Source organism: Camelus dromedarius, chromosome 25, assembly GCF_036321535.1.
Source record: "Camelus dromedarius isolate mCamDro1 chromosome 25, mCamDro1.pat, whole genome shotgun sequence".
Taxonomy (NCBI): Eukaryota; Metazoa; Chordata; class Mammalia; order Artiodactyla; family Camelidae; genus Camelus; species Camelus dromedarius.
The window spans coordinates 19,900,983-19,908,268 of NC_087460.1; the positions used below are offsets into that span (position 1 = coordinate 19,900,983).

The 7,286-nt window shown below is 45.2% G+C and overlaps 1 long non-coding RNA gene across 1 annotated transcript; it reads right to left on the minus strand.

Annotated features, from left to right (window-relative positions):
• Window positions 1–4,955: 4,955 nt before the first annotated feature.
• On the minus strand, window positions 4,956–6,893 carry LOC135319286 (uncharacterized). The gene is made up of 4 exons (XR_010377743.1): window positions 6,873–6,893; window positions 6,246–6,341; window positions 5,898–6,066; window positions 4,956–4,982 (listed from the first exon to the last, which is right to left on the minus strand). It is a non-coding gene; the product is annotated as an uncharacterized LOC135319286 (long non-coding RNA).
• Window positions 6,894–7,286: the final 393 nt, after the last annotated feature.

Consider the following 7,286-nt stretch of genomic DNA (forward strand, 5'->3'; position numbering starts at 1 on the left):
TGTGCTGATTAAGGGAAGCTTTGCCTTCGCCTTCCTGGTTGAGAGGTGGCGCTGATGTCCTTCTACTCCACTGATGCCAGACCTTGGGGAAGCACCTTCCAGCCAAGATGGTGAACTGACTGTCCCAAAGTGGGGCTTTCCAGTGGGGTTGGAAGGAGAGCTCCCTGGATGAGCAGCTGACACCATTAACAGTTGGTGGCAGACCCCTCCCAGCTCTCCCTCAGCCTCCCCACCGCCCTCTGCAAGAGGACAGGAGCTGAGAAAGGGGGATGGACTGTCGGGATGAGCATGAGCATCATGGGTCTTACTGGACACTTCTCCTGAAGGTCAGTACAACCTGCTAAGGTGCTGTGAGCCAGACCAGCGTGACAGCACTCCCCCGTCCTGGTAACTGCGTGCCCATCCCTTCATTTTCTGACCAATACAACCTACTGTGTTTTTTATTTCACCATGCCCGGGCAGGCATCTCCTCCCCATAGTGAGCTGCGGCAGTGGTTCATGGTTCATTCCATTGTGGAAGGGTCTCCATGAGGCTGTCCTCCAGACCCCTCTAAGCCTCCCACTGCTTCCAGACAGGAACACAGGCAAGTCCCCATCCTCTTGTCTTTGAAGAAGCTGAGGTTCACAGAAGCCACATTATTGGCTTAACCTTGAAAAACAAAACAAAACAAAACAAAACAAAAAAGTGGTTTTGAAGCTGACACAGGTTTTTAGCCGCCTCACTTCTAGCCTAGTTCTCTGGGCCACATTAAAGTTGTTTTGTGTTTTGTTTTATTTTTAACAGCCATATCCACTCTTTCAAAAGTCTAACTTGGTACCCAACAACAACAAAAAAACTTACACTCCAAGTCAAAAATGGGCAAAGGCCTTGAAAAGATATTTCTCAGGAAAAGACATTTCTCAGAGAAAGATATACTGAATGGCCAATTCGTACATGAAAAGATGCTCAACGTCACTCATTATTAGGGAAATACAAACCAAAACCACAATGATATACCGTTGAGCCATTAGAATGGCTACTATTTTTTAAAAATCAGAAAATAACAGAGGAGACTGAGAAATTGGAATCCCTGTGCACCATTGTGTGGAATGGAAAATGGAAAAGCCATTGTGGAAAAGAGTATGGCATTTCCCCCAAAACTTATAAATAGAATTACCATGTGATGAAGCATGCAATTCAGATATATATACAAAAAGAATTTAAAGCAAAGTCTTGAAAAGATATTTGTACAACCATGTTCATAACAGCATTATTCACAATAGCTGAAGTGTGGATGCAATCCAAGTATCTATTAACCATTGAACAGATAAATAAAATGCAGTAAATCCATCCAATGGAATATTATTCAGCCTTTAAAAAGAAGGGAATTCTGCAATATGCTACAACGTGGATGAACCTTGAACACATTAAGCTAAGCGGAATAAACCCTGACACAAAAGGACAAAAACTATATGATTGCACGTATATGAGGTCCCTAGGGTACTCAGATTCATAGAGACAGAAAGTGGAATGGTAGGTGCCGGGGACCGGAGAAGCGGGAACAGGGAATTACTGTTTAGTGGGAGTAGTTTCCTACAGAGAAGAGTTTTACAAGATGCAAAGAGTTACAGGGATGGATGATGGTGACTGCACAGCTATGTGAAATGTACTTAACATCCCTGAACTGTAGGCTTAAACATGGTTAAGATGGTAAATTTTACATGTGTATTATTTTAGAAAGAGAAAAAGAATCACATTTGGCCTTCGAGGGCTGTCTTTTTCCCATTTACACAAACATCCCTTCACTGTATGGTCTGCAGTCTGTTCATTAGACCCATGGAGGGAACGCAATAAAAGTGATGATCACACAAAAGCTGCTGGCGACGTGGTGGCGCCGGAGTCCTGCGTGAATTCACAGATGATCCGTGGCAGGTAAGCACGCGCCCCCTGGGCCTCTGACAGTGAGCTGGGCCCTCAGCAGGTGAGGCAAAGCAGCTGCCCTCATGACCTGCTCTTCTCCTCCAGGGTCCTTCCATTTTATTCCCCTCCGCTAGTGGACAGTCTTCCTTTCACCCTAGATTTTGTTTCCTGGGGAATTAAACTGCACTTTGGCCCCTGAATTGACCACCTGCCAAGTCATAAACATTTTAAAAGATTTTCAGCCAAATATAATATTGCTAAAAGCCTGTTTTAAACAGATAGTCAGTTTTCATCTAACAAAAGGCTGGTGGTGGACTCCAGAAGCCAGCTGGCAACCAATCTGTTTTACATTCAGTCAAATCCCTCAGCAGAAAGTCTGCAGGCCCCTCACCTTGGCCAGTTCTGCCCCTGGACAGTAGTCCTGCGTCCCCAAGCATGACGTGTGCAAAGGAGCAGGGCAACCAGAAGGGACGTCAACAGCCATATTTGAAGGAGTGATTTCCCGAGTGGAAGTTCATGTTGTGTTGGCCTCAGCTTATTACCCGGAAAAGCAGGGTCCCACCACTCAAGCAAATGAACTGCATCCTACTTATGAACTTGACATCAGTTCAAACATTGTACAAAAAAGCAAAAAACAAACAAACAAACAAACAAAAAACAGGCACTTGTTTTTGTCGCTTGGGGAGATCGTAGGGCAAGAAGCATTTTCAGATCGCAGTTCTGTCCTTTCCGAACCAGGAGGACAAGCGTCGTTAACGTGGGCAAGCTTCATTATGGTTAAGCTGCATCCCGAGGACCGGCTCGACGAGGCACCAGCGTCTCTCTGAACCTTCCAGGTTCCCAGGCTGGCTGTCCCACAGCCTCAGAGGCCACTTGCGTCCAACCCGGCTCATCTTAATATGAGAAAATGCTTTCTCCAGCCTACAAACTAATGCTCTATTTCTATCTGCTCAGCCTGCCAGCAAGTTGCCTGTTTTATTCAACTCTGAGAGCAACTTGTTCTTCCTTTTTTAAATTACTGACAAGAAGCTTACAGAGAAGAACAGGTTCAAAGAGCTCGATGCCATTAGCAGTGCGCTTTCCTCTGACTTACGACTCCCAGCACTCACACGGAGGAGGCACTGAGCTGGGGCTCAGCCCACGCTCGGTCCTGGGGAACGTGTCTCACCGTCGGTCTGCCCTCGCACCACGCACTTTCACAGGGACAGTCTCCTTTCTTCTTAACAACACTGTGAGGGAGGCACTGTTTTTTCACCCACCTTTTTGGAGATGCCACTGAAGCACAGAGAATCGAAGAAACATGTCCAAGGTCACACAGCGCGTGATTGACAGAATCTGGATTCAGCCTCGGTCTCCTTAATCTGAAAGCTTCTGCTTCTGGCCACTAGGACACCTGCTCCCCCCCCCCCCCCCCCCCGCCAGCTCACAGGTCAAGGTAGTAACACAGGCACAAGGTGGCTTTTCACAGGAACTTCATCAATGGCCGGGGTGCTTGTGTCCGTTTCCTAGGGAGCAGTACAGACCACCACAAACGTGGTGGCTCAAAACAATGAGAACTGAAGCTCTTACAGTTCTGGAGGCCAGAAGATGGAGATCAAGGTGTGAGCAGGGTCACGCTCCCTCCAGACACTCTAGGGGAGGACCCTTCTTTGCTTTTTCCAGGACTGGGTGGTTCTTAGAGGTCCTTGGCTGTGGTAGCACAACTTACTCTGTGCCTTCACCTTCTCATGGGTCTGCACATGGTTTTTTCCTGTGTCGGTCTCTGTGCCCTCCCATCTAATCTCATTTATTCATTTTTAATTTTTTAATTTTTATTTTTCATTGAGGTATTGTTAATTAACATTGTTTCAGATGTACTGTAAAGGGATTCAGTTATACATACAAATATATATCTATATATCCATCCTTTTTCAAATTATTCTCCATTATAGGTTGTTACAAGGTATCGAGTATAGTTCCCTGTGCTCTACAGTGAGTGGGTCCTTGTTGTTTATCTATTTGATATGTAATAGTGTGTATCTGTTCATCCCGAATTCTTCATTTATCCCTCCCCTACCCTTTCCCCTTTGGTAACTATAAATTTGTTTTCTATGTCTGTGAGTCTGTTTCTGTTTCATAAATAAGTTCATTTGTATCTTTTCTTTATATTCCACATGGAAGTGATATCATATGATATTTGTCTTTGTCTGACTTACTTCACTTACTATGATCATCTGCAGGTCCATCCATGTTGGGAGTGACCCGTTCTTGATGTTAGGTTCCCTCCATGACACACATGCATGTAAGAAACAGCCACCGCAGCTCACTGAGGCTTCTCACTGGATGAGTTATTTGAAATCACAGTACCAGTGGCTTCACTGCATCTGAATTTGGGTTGTGTGCTCTAGAAGAGGCAAAATTCAAAATTTTTGGTAAAGAAATAAAAGCAATTCAATAGAGGAAGGATGATCTTTTCAACAAATGTTGTTGGCCAACAGCTGGGTATCCACAGGCAAAAGGACATAAACCCAACTAAGATCACACCTTATACAAAAGTGGACCAAAGATTTAAAAGTGAAACGCAAAACTGTAAAATTTTTAGAAGGTAAGAGCAGAACACGTTCATGACCTAGGATTGGCTAAGAGTCGTATACATGATGCCAAAAACATAATCATAAAATAATAAATCCATAAATTTTACCTTATTGAAATTCAAAATTTTTACTTTGTGAAATATCCCATTAAAAGGATGAAACCTGTGGTCTGGGAGAAAATATTTGCAAACCATGTATCTGGTTAAGGACCCGTATTTAGAATATATCATGAACTCTCAGAAGTCAACAGTTAAAAAAATCAAACCATCCAATTGGAAAAGAGACAAAAGACATGAAAGTATACGGATGGAAATAAGCCCATGACAAAGTGTTCAGTGTCATCAGCCAGCAGAGAAATGTGGATCAAGACCGTGACGAGAGGTCCCTGCACACCTACCAGAGCAGCTGGAAGAAGAGTAGAGACACAGACAGACGCCGGCCTGGCGAGGAGACGGAGATGCTGGGTTGCTCATACACTGCAGGTGGGAATGTGAAATGGTACCGCCATCCTGAAAAGTAATTTAGCAGTTTATTAAACATTGAACATGCACTTTCCCCACAACCCAGCAGTAGCACTCCTGGCCATTTATCCCAGAGAAATGAAAAGTTATGTCCCCACAGAAGACTCTGCTTGAATTTTCATAGCCGTTTTATCTATAATAGCCCCAAACTGGAAACAACCAAAATGTCCCTCAATCGATGGATGGTTAAGCTGTGGTATGTCCACAGCAAGGGACATTCAGCAACTAAAAGGAGCTGAAATTTTGATACATGTCAGGACTCAGATGTATCTCAAGGGCATTATGCTGAATGAAAAAAGCCGATCTCAGAAGGTCACATACTTATGATTTCATTCATATGGCAATCGATATATACATTTATTTATGTCTTTATTTACTGGGGGAGTAGGTTCATTTATGTATTTTTAGTGGCGGTACTAGGGACTGAACCCAGGATCTCGTGCGTGCTGAGCACACACTCTACCACTGAGCTATACCCTCCCACCCTCATTCATGCAACATTCTTGAAATGACAAAAGCACAGACATGGAAAACAGATTAGTGTTACGAATGGTGGAGACAGTATGGCAGGTGTGAGTCTGAAGGAGTAGCGTGAGGGAGGTCCTTGTGTGGACGGAACAACTCTGTATGTTGATTGAGGTTGTTGTTACGAGAAATCTACACGTGGTAAAATGACACAGAACTTGACACACATGTTGTGTCAATGTCAGGATCCTGGATTTGATGGTGAACTAGGCTTATACAAAATGTAACCATTGAGGGAACTGGGTGATGGGTACGTGGGCTCTCTCTACACTATCTTCGCAGCTTCCTGCAGGTCTTGCGGGCCTGTGGGTCTAAAATGATTTAAACATTAAAGTTTTAAAAATTGTTAAAAATAATGAAAACTTAGAAACGAATCACCCCAGTCTTGGTATTTAGTTAATCTGGAAGCCTGAAGGACCCTTGAATAAAGGCAGGACCATGCGAGGATGCTGTCGCTGCTTTCACTGCCTTAGCAGAGAGCTGGAACACCAAAGTAGAGGAACCCTTCTGCCTGGAGTCACACAAGTTCTGGAAACACAGTTCCGCCCTATTAAAGAATGAGAGAGGATGTAGAGTTTTGATGTATGGTGCTCATAAATCCAGCTCTTATTTTAGTAGCGGTGAGCTGCAGGCTCACCGCTGTGGGTGTTACAGGCTTCCCCGCCCCCGCCCGGGTTTCCAGCACCCGTGCCGCCTCTGAGGGGGTGTAACCCCAGGTGGAGCCACCTCCTCGCAGAGCCAGGCGAAGTGGCGGTCCAGCTGGGGAGACTTGTGGAACTCTGGTCCCTCAGGAGCACTAAACACCACGGGAGGCAAACATCTCTGGAAAAGAGGAAAAGGAAGAAAAGCGAATTTATCGGAATTCAAATCAAAATGAGTAACACACCTGGCCGAAAGGAGTTCTTATATAGATGCCGAGGGGACAGGGAGGTGGTTGGGACACACCAGGTGCAGATAAACGAAGTCCCACCAAGAGGCCAGGGTCCCTTCATCCACAGGTTTCCTTGTACAGATCTGGGAGTGTTTGGAACTGGATAGGATCCCTCAAGACCACCGAGGGGACACTGAAGGCTCAAGCAGGTGACCTTCCTCCTCCTTCCTTTCCTGACACCCAAAGACACACCCACTGTTAGGAGGCCACTGATTAAGCCCAGCACTGACTTCAAGGGGGAGGGGCAGAATCCAGAGGGGACCAGTGTGTCCGTCTGGTTCTCTGTATTATTTACAGAAGGAATGAGTTTGTGGTGAGGATCAAGAGGTGAACTGCAGGAGTCAAAACCCAGAGTCAGACTTCCAAGCCAGTCATGATTCTTACAGCACACACTTGACGTCTGTTATCGTCCCCTTCAATACCTGTAGTTTTGAACTGTTTCGGGAGCTGCACTATGTAAGTCATTGCAGGACGGGTTGTGGCTCCTCATCCTTTATGCTTCTGCAGTGAGTTCCTGTGTTAGGTTCCTACGGCTGCTGAAACAAATTACCACAATCCTAGAGATGCAAAACAACACAAATGTATTATCTGATAGTTCTAGAGATCAGAAGTCCTCAAATCAAGGTGTCAGTCAGGCTGTGTTCCTTTTGGAGGTTCCAGGAAATGATCCAAGTCTTTGCCATTTCCAGCTTCTGGAAGCCGCTGAGTCCTTGCCTTATGGCCTCTTCCTCCGTCTTCAAAGCCAGCAAGGTATCTGCGTCTTCCAGTTGCTCTCCACATTGTCCCACCTCCATCTGGGACTCTGACCCTTAGCCTCCTTTTTATAAGGATCCTTG